This window comes from Oncorhynchus keta, unplaced genomic scaffold, assembly GCF_023373465.1.
Source record: "Oncorhynchus keta strain PuntledgeMale-10-30-2019 unplaced genomic scaffold, Oket_V2 Un_scaffold_4914_pilon_pilon, whole genome shotgun sequence".
Taxonomy (NCBI): domain Eukaryota; kingdom Metazoa; phylum Chordata; class Actinopteri; order Salmoniformes; family Salmonidae; genus Oncorhynchus; species Oncorhynchus keta.
The window spans coordinates 33,487-51,161 of record NW_026290949.1 but is presented as its reverse complement, the minus strand read 5'-3'; the positions used below and the strand labels follow the sequence as shown (position 1 = coordinate 51,161).

General features: G+C 45.5%; 1 long non-coding RNA gene and 1 pseudogene across 2 annotated transcripts in view; both read right to left on the bottom strand.

Annotated features, from left to right (window-relative positions):
- The window catches only part of LOC118382043 (A disintegrin and metalloproteinase with thrombospondin motifs 3-like), a 121,936-nt pseudogene that overhangs the window by 76,602 nt on the left and 27,659 nt on the right, over positions 1-17,675 (bottom strand). Inside the window, exons 3-5 of the transcript XR_008132765.1 lie at positions 13,836-13,919; positions 12,319-12,466; positions 666-771 (exon numbers count right to left, since the gene is read on the bottom strand). The product of XR_008132765.1 is annotated as an A disintegrin and metalloproteinase with thrombospondin motifs 3-like (transcript). The remainder of the gene's footprint in view (positions 1-665; positions 772-12,318; positions 12,467-13,835; positions 13,920-17,675) is intronic.
- Positions 6,901-10,728, bottom strand: LOC127928915 (uncharacterized). The gene is made up of 3 exons (XR_008132793.1): positions 10,234-10,728; positions 7,006-7,099; positions 6,901-6,911 (listed from the first exon to the last, which is right to left on the bottom strand). It is a non-coding gene; the product is annotated as an uncharacterized LOC127928915 (long non-coding RNA).

Sequence of the window (17,675 nt, the reverse complement as noted above, 5' to 3'; positions counted from 1 at the left end):
CCACTTGGGTCAACAGTAGTGAACAACAGGGAGGAGGGCGCCACTTGGGTCAACAGTAGTGAACAACAGGGAGGAGGGCGCCACTTGGGACAACAGTAGTGAACAACAGGGAGGAGGGCGCCACTTGGGACAACAGTAGTGAACAACAGGGAGGAGGGCGCCACTTGGGTCAACAGTAGTGAACAACAGGGAGGAGGGCGCCACTTGGGACAACAGTAGTGAACAACAGGGAGGAGGGCGCCACTTGGGTCAACAGTAGTGAACAACAGGGAGGAGGGCGCCACTTGGTTCAACAGTAGTGAACAACAGGGAGGAGGGCAACAGTAGTGAACAACAGGGAGGAGGACGCCACTTGGGTCAACAGTAGTGAACAACAGGGAGGAGGGCGCCACTTGGGACAACAGTAGTGAACAACAGGGAGGAGGGCGCCACTTGGGACAACAGTAGTGAAGAACAGGGAGGAGGGCGCCACTTGGGTCAACAGTAGTGAACAACAGGGAGGAGGGCGCCACTTGGGACAACAGTAGTGAACAACAGGGAGGAGGGCGCCACTTGGGTCAACAGTAGTGAAGAACAGGGAGGAGGGCGCCACTTGGGACAACAGTAGTGAACAACAGGGAAGAGGGCGCCACTTGGGACGCAACCTGTGTGCTGCGATGACTTACACATGTCCGGTCTCGTGCGCCACCACGAAAGCCGAGGAGAATCCGTCCTCGTGGTTCAGAGTGCAGCTCCTCAGAGGGTGGCACATGCCTGTCACCGGGGCGTAACCTAGGCAACACAGATCACACACACACACACACGGGCACTGGTAACAAACCGCTAGGCAGAGATGAAGGGTTGTAATGGCTGTTACATCACACCTGGGTTCAAATACTACTTGAAATCATTTGAAATACTTCAGCTGGGCTTGATTGAGCATGCCTGGAGCTATGGAACCAATGGAATAGATGCACAAGCCCAAAACTCCGCCCACCTGGCACTCCAGGCAGACTAAACGTGGTGCTTAAAGTATTCGAATTAAAAACAAATATTACTTGAACCCAGGTCTGGGTACATATGCCTCTCTTAGGCTCTGATCAAACCACGGTTATGATGATGTGGTAGGGATGGATTAAGGTGAGACTAGGTCGGCCTGCTTTTAGATGTCTGTCTGTGTTTCGGGAGACGTCTTCAATACCAATTCATCTAGTAAATCATACATAAATCATACATTAATATCTTGGTCAGTGGTCGACTTCATCTACAGGGAGAAGAACACATTTCTAGTTGCAACGACAACCTGTCAAGAGGCATATAAAGCATCTATTGCATGTACTATACTATATACTATAAAATACTACTATACTATACATAAGTACTATACTATATACTATACATAAGTGGTATACTGTATACTATATATAAAGCTACTATACACTATACATAACTACTATACTATACATAACTACTATAATATATACTTACTACTATACTATACATAACTACTATACTATACACTTACTACTATAGTATACATAACTACTATACTATACATAACTACTACACGCTATATGTAACTACTATACTATACATAACTACTATACTATATATAACTACTATACTATACATAACTACTATACTATATACTTACTACTATACCATACATAACTACTATACTATACATAACTACTATACTATATACTTACTACTATACTATACATAACTACTATACTATATATAACTACAATACTATACATAACTACTATACTATATACTATACTATACATAATTACTATACTATACATAACTACTATACTATATATAACTACTATACACTATATATAACTACTATACTTTATACGTACTACTATACCATACATAACTAATATACTATATATAACTACTATACTATACACTTACTACTATACTATACATAACTACTATACTATACATAACTACTACACACTATATATAACTACTATACTATACATAACTACTATACTATACATAACTACTATACTATACACTTACTACTATACTATACATAACTACTATACTATACATAACTACTATACTATACATAACTACTATACTATATATAACTACTATACTATACATAACTACTGTACTATACATAACTACTATACTATATATAACTACTATACATAACTACTATACTATACATAACTACTATACTATATACTTACTACTATACTATATACTTACTATATACTTACTTACACTATACATAACTACTATACTCGATCAAGAGATGTGCAGCGATCCAGATTAGCTGAGCGTTTTGTTTGGTTCAAATGCAACATTTTTAAGGGGGTTTGTTGCTGAAACAAATGGTCCTGCTCTCTGACCATCTGAAGACCTTTGGCATGCAGGTAAAAAGCAGAAAATGCAGACACAGACAGATGGTTGGGGATGCTTCAGTTGGCCATGTCCCAAATGCCAATCTATTCCCTATATAGAGGACTACTTTTTTGGACTAGAACTCTATTGGCCCTGGTCCAAAGTAGTGAACTACATAGTGAATGGAGTACCATTTGGGACACGTGCTCTGTGGTGATTAGCTAGAACCCAGTTGCAATGATGTCACTATAGCCAGATTTGAACCAGTTCTAGTGGTAATGTGGTTGTAATTTTATTTTTATTTTACCTTTATTTAACCAGGCAAGTCAGTTAAGAACACATTCTTATTTTCAATGACGGCCTGGGAACAGTGGGTTAACTGCCTGTTCAGGAGCAGAACGACAGATTTGTACCTTGTCAGCTCGGGGGTTTGAACTCGCAACCTTCTGGTTACTAGTCCAACGCTCTAACCACTAGGCTACGCTGCCGGCGTTATTTCATCTAGCTCTGCCCGATGACAAGGAACTACATGGCGGCACATGGTGGCATCCAATGGTTATGTAGTTATATCAAATGGTCAGATGGTTATGTAGTTATATCAGATGGTTATGTTATAATGGTTATATAGTTATATCAAATGGTTATGTTATAATGGTTATATAGTTATAACAGATGGTCAAATGGTTATGTTATAATGGTTATAATGGTTATGTTATAATGGTTATGTTATAATGGTTATGTAGTTATATCAAATGGTCAAATGGTTATATAGTTATATCAAATTAGAATGGCTTAGTTAGACTTAGTTGTACTTAGTTAGACGTAGTTCTACTTAGTTAGAATGGCTTAGGTTGTACTTAGTTAGAATGGCTTAGTTAGACTTAATTCTACTTAGTTAGAATGGCTTAGTTAGACTTAGTTAGAATGGCTTAGTTAGAGTTAGTTCTTCTTAGTTAGAATGGCTTAGTTGTACTTAGTTAGAATGGCTTAGTTAGACTTAGTTCTACTTAGTTAGAATGGCTTAGTTAGACTTAGTTCTACTTAGTTAGAATGGCTTAGTTAGACTGGCTTAGTTAGACTTAGTTCTACTTAGTTAGACTGGCTTAGTTAGACTTAGTTCTACTTAGTTAGAATGGCTTAGTTAGACGTAGTACTACTTAGTTAGAATGGCTTAGTTAGACTTAGTTCTACTTAGTTAGAATGGTTTAGTTAGACTTAGTTCTACTTATAATGGCTTAGTTAGACTTAGTTCTACTTAGTTAGAATGGCTTAGTTAGACTTAGTTAGAATGGCTTAGTTAGACTTAGTTCTACTTAGTTAGAATGGCTTAGTTAGACTTAGTTCTACTTAGTTAGAATGGCTTCGTTAGACTTAGTTCTACTTAGTTAGAATGGGTTAGTTCTACTTAGTTAGAATGGCTTAGTTCTACTTAGTTAGAATGGCTTAGTTAGACTTAGTTCTACTTAGTTAGAATGGCTTAGTTAGACTTAGTTCTACTTAGTTAGAATGGTGGATGGTGTTTCTTCTATGGTATTATTATTATATTATTATATTATCTTCTTCCATAATAGTTTAGTCGCTCATCATCTATTTAAATGCTGCAAGCAAAATGGCACAACAAGAAAGCAATGGAGATGCGCTAGCTGAGCCCTTTATCTGAAGACAGATAAAAAGCTATTCAAGAGAATGGAGACTATATACATTCACATGAAAAAGCCATGTTGAGCTTGACATGGAAGAGTATGAAAAAAAGTTGCAGTAGGTACAGTAGCTATGGTACAGTAGCTATAGTGCAGTAGCTATGGTACAGTAGCTATGTTATAGTAGCTATAGTGCAGTAGCTATGGTACAGTAGCTATAGTGCAGTAGCTATGGTATAGTAGCTATAGTGCAGTAGCTATGGTATAGTAGCTATAGTGCAGTAGCTATGGTACAGTAGCTATAGTGCAGTAGCTATGGTACAGTAGCTATGTTATAGTAGATATGGTATAGTAGCTATGGTACAGTAGCTATAGTGCAGTAGCTATGGTACAGTAGCTATGTTATAGTAGCTATGGTACAGTAGATATAGTGCAGTAGCTATGGTACAGTAGCTATGTTGTAGTAGCTATGGTACAGTAGCTATAGTGCAGTAGCTATGGTACAGTAGCTATGTTATAGTAGCTACGGTATAGTAGCTATAGTGCAGTAGCTATGGTACAGTAGCTATGTTATAGTAGCTACGGTACAGTAGCTATAGTGCAGTAGCTATGGTACAGTAGCTATGTTATAGTAGCTACGGTACAGTAGCTATAGTGCAGTAGCTATGGTACAGTAGCTATGTTATAGTAGCTACGGTACAGTAGCTATAGTGCAGTAGCTATGGTACAGTAGCTATGTTATAGTAGCTATGGTACAGTAGCTATAGTGCAGTAGCTATGGTACAGTAGTTATGTTATAGTAGCTATGGTATAGTAGCTAAAGTGCAGTAGCTATGGTACAGTAGCTATGTTATAGTAGCTATGGTACAGTAGCTATAGTGCAGTAGCTATGGTACAGTAGCTATGTTATAGTAGCTATGGTACAGTAGCTATAGTGCAGTAGCTATGGTACAGTAGCTATGGTATAGTAGCTATGGTACAGTAGCTATGTTATAGTAGCTATGGTACACTGAACAAAAATGTAAACGCAACATGCAACAATTTCAAAGTTTTACTGGATTACTGTTCATATAAGGAAATCTGTCATTGGAAATAAATTAGGCCCTAATCTATGGATTTCACATGACTGGGAATACAGATACATCTCCTCCACATAGAGTTGATCAGGCTGTTGATTGTGGCCTGTGGAATGTTGTCCCACTCCTCTTCAATGGCTGTGTGAAGTTCCTGGATATTGGCGGGAACTGGAACACGCTGTCGTACATGTCGATCCAGAGCATCCCAAACATGCTCAATGGGTGGTGACATGTCTGGTGAGTATGCAGGCCATGGAAGAACTGGGACATTTTCAGCTTCTAGGAATTGTGTACAGATCCTTGTGACATGGGGCCGTGCATTATCATGCTGAAACATGAGGTGATGGTGGCGGATAAATGGCACGACAATGGACCTCAGGATCTCCTCACGGTATCTCTGTGCATTCAAATTGCAATCAATAAAATGTAATTGTGTTCATTGTCCGTAGCTTATGCCTGCCTGCCTATACCATAACCACACCGCCACCATGGGACACTCTGTTCACAACATTGACATCAGCAAACCGCTCGCCCACACGATGCCATACATACTGTCTACCATCTGCCCTGTATAGAGGAAACCGGGATTCATCCATGAAGAGCACACTTCTCCAGCGTGCCAGTGGCCATTAAAGATGAGCTTTTGATCACTGCAATCAGGTCAAAACCCTGGTGAGGACGACGAGCACGCAGTTGAGCTTCCCTGAGACGGTTTCTGACAGTTTGTGCAGAAATTATTCGGTTTCAGACAATCCCACAGGTGAGGAAGCCGGATGTGTGGAGGTCCTGGGCTGCCGTGGTTACACCAGCTCTGCCGTTGTGAGGCCGGTTGGACGTAAATCTCTAAAACGACATTGGAGGCGGCTTATGGTAGAGAAATTAACATTACGTTCTCTGGCAACAGCTCTGGTGGACATTCGTGGAGTCAGCATACCAATTGTACGCTCCTACATTGTGTTACTGAGTGGCCCTTTATTGTCCCCAGCACAAGGTGCACCTGTGTAATGAGCATGCTTGTTTCATCAGCTTCTTGATATGCCACACCTGTCAGGTGGATGAATTATCTTGTCAATGGAGAAATGCTTTTTTTTCTGTTTTTTTGTGCGTATGGAACATTTCTGGGATATTTTATTTCAGCTCATGAAACATGGGTCCAACACTTTACATGTTGTGTTTATATTTTTGTTCAGTATAAATCACACCTATATATTCCTTTAAAGATATGAGAGGATGACATGAGTCAGTAGTTTAGATATCTTTATTTATTTAATTGAGGCAAGTCAGTTAAGAACAAATTCTTATTTACAATGACGGCCTACACCGGCCAAACCCGGACGACGCTGGGCCAATTGTGCGCCGCCCAATCACGGCCGGTTTTGATACAGCCTTGGATTTGAAACAGGGTGTCTGTAGTGACGCCTTAAGCACTGAGATGCAGTGCCCTAGACCGCTGTGCCATTCGAGAGATACAGTATATAGTATCATAAATGACACAGATCCTATAGATAAATCACTCTACATGCCTGTCAGTGGTTACTGCTACAGTGACAATCACATACATTCAACATACCTGTCAGTAGTTACTGCTACAGTGACAATCACATACATTCAACATACCTGTCAGTGGTTACTGCTACAGTGACAATCACATACATTCAACATACCTGTCAGTAGTTACTGCTACAGTGACAATCACATACATTCAACATACCTGTCAGTAGTTACTGCTACAGTGACAATCACATACATTCAACATACCTGTCAGTAGTTACTGATACAGTGACAATCACATACATTCAACATACCTGTCAGTAGTTACTGCTACAGTGACAATCACATATATTCAACATACCTGTCAGTAGTTACTGCTACAGTGACAATCACATATATTCAACATACCTGTCAGTAGTTACTGCTACAGTGACAATCACATACATTCAACATACCTGTCAGTGGTTACTGCTACAGTGACAATCACATACATTCAACATACCTGTCAGTAGTTACTGCTACAGTGACAATCACATACATTCAACATACCTGTCAGTAGTTACTGATACAGTGACAATCACATACATTCAACATACCTGTCAGTAGTTACTGCTACAGTGACAATCACATACATTCAACATACCTGTCAGTAGTTACTGCTACAGTGACAATCACATAGATTCAACATACCTGTCAGTAGTTACTGATACAGTGACTGTCACGTTCTGACCTTTATTTTCTGTGTTTTGTGTTTAGTTAGTATGGTCAGGGCGTGAGTTGGGTGGGTAGTCTATGTTTGTTTGTCTAGGTTTTGGGAATTTCTATGTTTCGGCCTAGTATGGTTCTCAATCAGAGGCAGGTGTCATTAGTTGTCTCTGATTGAGAATCATACTTAGGTAGCCTGGGTTTCACTGTGTGTTTGTGGGTGATTGTTTCCTGTCTCTGTGTATGCACCAGATAGGACTGTAATTTGAGTTTTCACGTTTTCTTGTTTTGTTAGTTTGTTCATGTGTACCTTAAAACATTAAAGAAGTACCATGGAAAATTACCACGCCGCGTATTGGTCCTCTGATCCGTTTCGCCTCTCCTCTTCGGAAGAAGAGGAGGAAACTCGTTACAGAATCACCCACCACAATCGGACCAAGCGGCGTGGTAAAGGACAGCGACGACAGCAGCAGCAGCAGCAACAACAGCGGCCAGCATCAGAGCTGAATCTGGACTACACAACTTGGGAGGAGATAGATAGGTGGGCGGTCGACCCAGGGAGAGTGCCGGAGCCCGCCTGGGATTCGATGGAGCAATGCAAGGAAGGTTACAGGAGAATGAGGTTGGCTGGGGAAAATCGCAGCCCCAAAGCAGAGCTGGAGGCAGCGAAAGCTGATCGGAGGCAATATGAGGAGCCAGCACGGCAGTGCGACAGGTACGAGAGGCAGCCCCAAATTTTTTTTGGGGGGGGGCACACGAGGTGTGGTACTAAGCCAGGTAGCAGACCTGAGCTCACTCCTCGTGCTTATTATGAGCAGCGCATTACTGGTCAGGCACCGTGTTATGCGGTTGAGCGCACGGTGTCGCCAGTGCGTGTCCATAGCCCGGTGCGCTATAGGGCAGCCCCCCGAGAGTGCCATGCGAGTGTGGGCATTGAGCCAGGGCGTATGGTGCCTGCTCAGCGGGTCTGGTCGCCGGTACGCAGTCTTGGTCCAGGTTATCCTGCGCCGGCTCTGCGTGCTGTGTCTCCGGGGCGCTGGGAGGGTGCAGTGCGTCCTCTGCCTGCGCTCCGCTCGTACCGGGCAACTGTGGGAGTGGAGCCTAGGGGAGAGGTGCGTGTAGTAAGCACTAGATCTCCCGTGCTTACCCACAGCCCGGTTCAACCTGTGCCTGCACTCTTGAGGGTCCGGGCTCGAGTAGTTGTCCAGCCTGGGGAAGTGGTGCCAAGGTTGCGCACCAGAGCTCCAGTGCTCCCCCACAGCCCGGTCTTTCAGGCTCCTCCTAACACCAAGCCTCCTGAAAGTCTCCCCAGCCTGGTAGTTCCTGTGGCAGCCCCACGCACCAGGCTGTCTCTCAGTCTCCTCCCTGCAGGTGCTCCCGCCTGTCCGGCGCCGCTGCCGGAGCGTTCCGCCTGTCCGGCGCCGCTGCCGGAGCCTCCCGCCTGTCCGGAGCCTCCCGCCTGTCCGGCGCCGCTGCCGGAGCCTCCCGCCTGTCCGGCGCCACTGCCGGAGCCACCCGCCTGTCCGGCGCCGCTGCCGGGAGCCTCCCGCCTGTCCGGCGCCGCTGCTGGAGCGTCCCGCCTGTCCGGCGCCGCTGCCTCCTGTAGCAGCTCCACGCACCAGGCTGTCTCTCTGTCTCCTCTCTGCAGGTGCTCCCGCCTGTCCGGCGCCGCTGCCGGAGCCTCCCGCCTGTCCGGGCGCCGCTGCCGGAGCCTCCCGCCTGTCCGGCGCCGCTGCCGGAGCCTCCCGCCTGTCCGGCGCCGCTGCCGGAGCCTCCCCGCGCTGTCCCGCCTGTCCGGCCTCCCGCCTGTCCGGCGCCGCTGCCGGAGCCTCTCGCCTGTCCGGCGCCGCTGCCGGAGCCTCCCGCCTGTCCGGCGCTGCTGCCGGAGCCTCCCGCCTGTCCGGCGCTGCTGCCGGAGCCTCCCGCCTGTCCGGCGCCGCTGCCGGAGCGTCCCGCCTGTCTGGCGCCGCTGCCGGAGCGTCCCGCCTGTCTGGCGCCGCTGCCGGGAGCATCCCTCCTGTCCGGCGCCGCTGCCGGAGCCTCCCGCCTGTCCGGCGCCGCTGCCGGAGCGTCCCGCCTGTCCGGCGCCGCTGCCGGAGCCCCTCAGCCCAGAGGCGCCAGAGCCCCTCAGCCCAGAGGCGCCAGAGCCCCTCAGCCCAGAGGCGCCAGAGCCCCTCAGCCCAGAGGCGCCAGAGCCCCTCAGCCCAGAGGCGCCAGAGCCCCTCAGCCCAGAGGCGCCAGAGCCCCTGTCCCTCTGTCCAGAGCCCCTGTCCCTCTGTCCAGAGCCCCTGTCCCTCTGTCCAGAGCTTCTGCCCCTCTGTCCCGAGCTGCCCCTCTGTCCAGTGGGGTCATTGAGAGGGGTTGCCATGGTGAGAAAGCCACGGAGGCGGACAAAGACAATGGTGAAGTGGGGTCCGCGTCCCGCGCCAGAACCGCCACCGCGGACAGATGCCCACCCAGACCCTCCCCTATAGGTCAAGGTTTTGCGGCCGGAGTCCGCACCTTTGGGGGGGGGTACTGTCACGTTCTGACCTTTATTTTCTGTGTTTTGTGTTTAGTTAGTATGGTCAGGGCGTGAGTTGGGTGGGTAGTCTATGTTTGTTTGTCTAGGTTTTGGGAATTTCTATGTTTCGGCCTAGTATGGTTCTCAATCAGAGGCAGGTGTCATTAGTTGTCTCTGATTGAGAATCATACTTAGGTAGCCTGGGTTTCACTGTGTGTTTGTGGGTGATTGTTTCCTGTCTCTGTGTATGCACCAGATAGGACTGTAATTTGAGTTTTCACGTTTTCTTGTTTTGTTAGTTTGTTCATGTGTACCTTAAAACATTAAAGAAGTACCATGGAAAATTACCACGCCTGTCGTAGTTACTGGTCCTCTGATCCTGTTGGTTACGCCTCAATCACATCATTCAACATCTTCGGAAGAAGAGGAGGAAACACATACATTCAACAGTGACAATCACATATATTCAACATACCTGTCAGTAGTTACTGCTACAGTGACAATCACATACATTCAACATACCTGTCAGTAGTTACTGCTACAGTGACAATCACATACATTCAACATACCTGTCAGTAGTTACTGCTACAGTGACAATCACATACATTCAACATACCTGTCAGTAGTTACTGCTACAGTGACAATCACATACATTCAATAACAAAATCTTCAGATTTAGTTTTCTGTTTTCATCCCTCATTAATCTCATCAGAATTGCATTGAGATGTTAAGATTTAAGATATTCAAGTTTAAAATAAAGTGTTACATAGATTCTGGACCGTTTCCCAGGTATTTATTGTTGCTGACTCGTTATAAATAGGAGTTTCCTCTCAGGTCCCGCGGTCTGTATTTGAGTGTAAAATCCTCCAAGTCATCATAAAACTCTGGCAACAGAGTGTGATGTTTACCCCTCAGCCTGGAAGGTTGTTCCCTAGTTGAAGAGGCCAGTCCCAACCCATCCCACGGTGCCTTAGAGGCCAGTCCCAACCCATCCCACGGTGCCTTAGAGGCCAGTCCCAACCCATCCCACGGTGCCTTAGAGGCCAGTCCCAACCCATCCCACGGTGCCTTAGAGGCCAGTCCCAACCCATCCCACGGTGCCTGAGAGGCCAGTCCCAACCCATCCCACGGTGCCTTAGAGGCCAGTCCCAACCCATCCCACGGTGCCTTAGAGGCCAGTCCCAACCCATCCCACGGTGCCTGAGAGGCCAGTCCCAACCCATCCCACGGTGCCTTAGAGGCCAGTCCCAACCCATCCCACGGTGCCTTAGAGACGGGCCTGTTATGGCCATAACATCGCTGGCTGCTACGGCAACGTTTTGAAGTGTTTCTGACTCTCTTTTTAAACATGACACGTGCTTCAAAGTTAAAACCAAAGTCAAAAGTCAATATGTGACAGTGAACTTCAGAAGAAGGTAGAGAAGGTAGACAAAAAGTCTCTTGTGTCGTGCTTGTGGTCGTGTTGTGACGCAGAAAACAACTGTACAGATCTTGTTCCAAAAATATATACTGTCATGTAATGTGGATGTGTACATTTTTATAACAAATACTAAGTAATATACCTTAGAGATAATTTTCAAACACTTTTAACCTTGAACTTGAAGTGTTCCCTGTAGAGGTCACTCAGAGAAAACATAGCTGCTGTAGTACTTACATTCTTTGTCTTTAAACGATTTCAAGTCTATTAAAGTGTATTAAAGTCAACATGTCTATTCTTCATTCAGTTGTCTTACAAATAGACACGAGTGGGAGTACTTCAGTACACATTGATTCAAACCGTGATGATGTAAGTAGAGATGATCTTAGATGAGTTGTAATTATGTAAAACAACACAGAGAGGACATTTCGTATTTCTGTTTAAATTATAAGTTACTTACAGACTTCCTGGAAACTATAAATACTGGGAAAAGGAAAAATCATAACCATTTCTGAGCATTTTCATGTTTTTTCCCTACATGCCAGAAACCATTATTTTGTAGATCTGATGGTATTTTTGGAAACATAGGTTGGCACCAATGCCCAGTCAGTCAGCAAAGGGTTGGAAAATACTCAATGATGTACTCAGTGTTATGTGAGGTCACCACTGGCGGATGTAGACATGCTCAGGACCATGTCAGCATCACAAAATGGCTCCCTGTTTCCTTTATGCACTACTTTTGGCCAGGGCCCATTGGGTTCTGGTCACAAGTAGTGCACTATATAGGGAATAGGGTGCCACTTTGGATGGAATTAATTTCTGGACCACAGCAGCAGCTGCCTGCTTCCCTGTGAGGTCCCAGCATGGTTGAGGTCCAGTCCATCACTATTAAAAGAATTCCGGAAGTAAACTGACAATCCAATTCCAATTGAAAAGCAATAAGGGGAAAAATAATCCGGAATTGGAATTTAAGTTTACTTCCGGAATGGACTTGGAATTGAAACTGACCCCAACTCTGTCAAGTTTCCAGAGACCTTACCTGAGCTGGCCTTGAAAGGAGCCAACCCTTGTGAATGGAAGGAGATATCTGTCGTATCAGTCTGCACAGGCCTTCGATCGAGAGAAATACAGTACCTTGCATACCTGCGGGACCAAAATCTTGCCTTGTGAGGAAGATGGCATGGTCATGGTACTCAGCATGATCGGGGTCCCGACGCTGCTGCGTGTTGGCCCAGCGACACACCTGCTCCAGGCTACGGGACGGGTTCCCACGCTCGATCAGGCTGATGGACTGAGGAAAGAAGAATACCGTTCTCATTTCAGAAACACTCTACGAGCGTAGTACACCATATAGGGAAAGGTAGTACACTATATAGGGAAAGGTAGTACACTATATAGGGAAAGGTAGTACACTATATAGGGAAAAGACTACCATTTGGGAGGCATATTTATTGTTTTACAGCAACAGCCTGGAGAATGTTCTTGTGCTTGAGGAGAATATATTTATATTTTTTATTTCACCTTTATTTAACCAGGTAGGCCAGTTGAGAACAAGTTCTCATTTACAACTGCGACCTGGCCAAGATAATGCAAAGCAGTGCGACACAGTTACGCATGGGATAAATGGGATAAACAAACGTACATTCAATAACACAATAGAAAAATATATATACAGTGTGTGCAAATGTAGTAAGATTAGGGAGGTAAAGGCAATAAATAGCCCATAGTGGCAAAATAATTACAATTTAGCAATTAAACACTGGAGTGATAGATGTGCAGATGATGATGTGCAAGTAGAGATACTGGGGTGCAAATGAGCTGGGTTGGGTGGGCTATTTACAGATGGGCTGTGTACAGGTGCAATTCTCAGTAAACTGCTCTGACAGCTGTTGCTTAAAGTTAGAGAGGGAGATATAAGACTCCAGCTTCAGTGATTTTTGAAATTCGTTCCAGTCTTTGGCAGCAAAGAACTGGAAGGAAAGGCGGCCAAAGGAAGAGTTGGCTTTGGGGATGACCAGTGAAATATACCTGCTGGAACGTGTGCTACGGGTGGATGCTGCTATGGTGACCAGTGAGCTGAGAAAAGGCAGGGTTTTACCTAGCAAAGACCTATGGATAATCTGGAGCCAGTGGGTTTGGCGACGAATATGAGGTGAGGGCCAGCCAACGAGTGCATACAGGTCGTAGTGGTGGGTAGTATAAGGGGCTTTGGTCACAAAACGGATGGCACTGTGATAGACCTGTCTGTACCTGACAGTGATCAGGAAGATGAGAAGTCTTACCTGTCTGTACCTGACAGTGATCAGGAAGATGAGAAGTCTTACCTGTCTGTACCTGACAGTGATCAGGAAGATGAGAAGTCTTACCTGTCTGTACCTGACAGTGATCAGGAAGATGAGAAGTCTTACCTGTCTGTACCTGACAGTGATCAGGAAGATGAGAAGTCTTACCTGTCTGTACCTGACAGTGATCAGGAAGATGAGAAGTCTTACCTGTCTGTACCTGACAGTGATCAAGAACATGAGAAGTCTTACCTGTCTGTACCCGACCATGATCATGAAGAAGAGAAGTCTTACCTGTCTGTACCTGACAGTGATCAGGAAGATGAGAAGTCTTACCTGTCTGTACCTGACAGTGATCAAGAAGATGAGAAGTCTTACCTGTCTGTACCCGACCATGATCATGCGGACGAGGACGATGTTGATGTTGGTTCCCAAGGACTCATCGTGGTAGATCTCATCAACCTAAGGGAAGCAGCCAGAGAGATAAACAACATCAATGTATTTATTTAGTGAATTCCTTTAGCCAAGCCATTGCTTGGGGTCCTGCTGAGTTGAGGGTGAGTAGGCCCTCTGCTGAGTTGAGGGTGAGTAGGCCCTCTGCTGAGTTGAGGGTGAGTAGGCCCTCTGCTGAGTTGAGGGTGAGTAGGCCCTCTGCTGAGTTGAGGGTGAGTAGGCCCTCTGCTGAGTTGAGGGTGAGTAGGCCCTCTGCTGAGTTGAGGGTGAGTAGGCCCTCTGCTGAGTTGAGGGTGAGTAGGCCCTCTGCTGAGTTGAGGGTGAGTAGGCCCTCTGCTGAGTTGAGGGTGAGTAGGCCCTCTGCTGAGTTGAGGGTGAGTAGGCCCTCTGCTGAGTTGAGGGTGAGTAGGCCCTCTGCTGAGTTGGTAGATTGGACAGACCTTAGGAATGTGGCGCATGGTTCGCTCCAACCCACAGGCACTAAGGGGTGAAGGAGTCTATAGCCTGGTCTCAGATCTGTTTGTGCTGTCTTGCCAACTCTTATGGTCATTGTCACGCCAATGGTAACAATCATGTGCCCTGGTCAAAAGTAGTGCACTATATAGGGAATAGGGTTCCATTTGGGACATGGTCCCATATGAGATTGCTTCTGATGCTAGATTCATCCTCTTATAGTGTGCTTCTTAATATGCGATTTGATGACAGCTCATAGTACACAGGCGTACAACAAAGAGTCTACACAGCACGTCACATCTGGCAAAAACACAGCTGGTCATTTGTTTAGCTTCCAGAAGGATAAGGCAGGCAGCCAGCCAGCCAGCCAGCCAGGGCGGCCTTTCAGAAGGATAAGGCAGGCAGCCAGCCAGCCAGCCAGCCAGCTAGCCAGGGGCGGCCTTCCAGAAGGATAAGGCAGGCAGCCAGCCAGCCAGCCAGCTAGCCAGGGGCGGCCTTCCAGAAGGATAAGGCAGGCAGCCAGCCAGGACCGGCCTTTCAGAAGGATAAGGCAGGCAGCCAGCCAGGACCGGCCTTCTCAGAAGGATAAGGCAGCCAGCCAGCCAGCCAGGACCGGCCTTTCAGAAGGATAAGGCAGCCAGCCAGCCAGGACTGCCCCTCCAGAAGGATAAGGCAGCCAGCCAGCCAGCCAGGACTGCCCCTCCAGAAGGATAAGGCAGCCAGCCAGCCAGGACTGCCCTTCCAGAAGGATAAGGCAGCCAGCCAGCCAGGACCGGCCTTTCAGAAGGATAAGGCAGCCAGCCAGCCAGGGCCGGCCTTTCAGAAGGATAAGGCAGCCAGCCAGCCAGGGCCGGCCTTTCAGAAGGATAAGGCAGCCAGCCAGCCAGGGCCGGCCTTTCAGAAGGATAAGGCAGCCAGCCAGCCAGCCAGCCAGGACCGGCCTTTCAGAAGGATAAGGCAGCCAGCCAGCCAGGACTGCCCCTCCAGAAGGATAAGGCAGAAGGACAAAACACTCCTACTGAACAATAACCTGTAATAATCTGACATAGAACCTGACAGGACAAACACTCCCACTGAACAATAACCTGTCATAATCTGACATAGAACCTGACAGGACAAACACTCCCACTGAACAATAACCTGTAATAATCTGACATAGAACCTGACAAGACAAACACTCTACTGAACAATAACCTGTAATAATCTGACATAGAACCTGACAGGACAAACACTGCCACTGAACAATAACCTGTAATAATCTGACATAGAACCTGACAGGACAAACACCCGTACTGAACAATAACCTGTAATAGAACCTGACAGGACAAACACTCTACTGAACAATAACCTGTAATAATCTGACATAGAACCTGACAGGACAAACACTCCCATTGAACAATAACCTGTAATAATCTGACATAGAACCTGACAGGACAAACACTCCCATTGAACAATAACCTGTAATAATCTGACATAGAACCTGCACAGGACAAACACTCCCATTGAACAATAACCTGTAATAATCTGACATAGAACCTGACAGGACAAACACTCCCACTGAACAATAACCTGTAATAATCTGACATAGAACCTGACAGGACAAACACTCCCACTGAACAATAACCTGTAATAATCTGACATAGAACCTGACAGGACAAACACTCCCACTGAACAATAACCTGTAATAATCTGACATAGAACCTGACAGGACAAACACTCCCACTGAACAATAACCTGTAATAATCTGACATAGAACCTGACAGGACAAACACTGCCACTGAACAATAACCTGTAATAATCTGACATAGAACCTGACAGGACAAACACCCGTACTGAACAATAACCTGTAATAATCTGACATAGAACCTGACAGGACAAACACTCTACTGAACAATAACCTGTAATAATCTGACATAGAACCTGACAGGACAAACACTCCCATTGAACAATAACCTGTAATAATCTGACATAGAACCTGACAGGACAAACACTCCCATTGAACAATAACCTGTAATAATCTGACATAGAACCTGACAGGACAAACACTCCCACTGAACAATAACCTGTAATAATCTGACATAGAACCTGACAGGACAAACACTCCCACTGAACAATAACCTGTAATAATCTGACATAGAACCTGACAGGACAAACACTCCCACTGAACAATAACCTGTAATAATCTGACATAGAACCTGACAGGACAAACACTCCCACTGAACAATAACCTGTAATAATCTGACATAGAACCTGACAGGACAAACACTCCCACTGAACAATAACCTGTAATAATCTGACATAGAACCTGACAGGACAAACACTCCCACTGAACAATAACCTGTAATAATCTGACATAGAACCTGACAGGACAAACACTCCCACTGAACAATAACCTGTAATAATCTGACATAGAACCTGACAGGACAAACACCCGCACTGAACAATAACCTGTAATAATCTGACATAGAACCTGACAGGACAAACACTCTACTGAACAATAACCTGTAATAATCTGACATAGAACCTGACAGGACAAACACTCCCATTGAACAATAACCTGTAATAATCTGACATAGAACCTGACAGGACAAACACTCCCACTGAACAATAACCTGTAATAATCTGACATAGAACCTGACAGGACAAACACTCCCACTGAACAATAACCTGTAATAATCTGACATAGAACCTGACAGGACAAACACTCCCACTGAACAATAACCTGTAATAATCTGACATAGAACCTGACAGGACAAACACTGCCACTGAACAATAACCTGTAATAATCTGACGTAGAACCTGACAGGACAAACACTCCCACTGAACAATAACCTGTAATAATCTGACATAGAACCTGACAGGACAAACACCCGTACTGAACAACAACCTGTAATAATCTGACATAGAACCTGACAGGACAAACACTCTACTGAACAATAACCTGTAATAATCTGACATAGAACCTGACAGGACAAACACTGCCACTGAACAATAACCTGTAATAATCTGACATAGAACCTGACAGGACAAACACTCCCACTGAACAATAACCTGTAATAATCTGACATAGAACCTGACAGGACAAACACTCCCACTGAACAATAACCTGTAATAATCTGACATAGAACCTGACAGGACAAACACTCCCACTGAACAATAACCTGTAATAATCTGACATAGAACCTGACAGGACAAACACTGCCACTGAACAATAACCTGTAATAATCTGACATAGAACCTGACAGGACAAACACTCCCACTGAACAATAACCTGTAATAATCTGACATAGAACCTGACAGGACAAACACTCC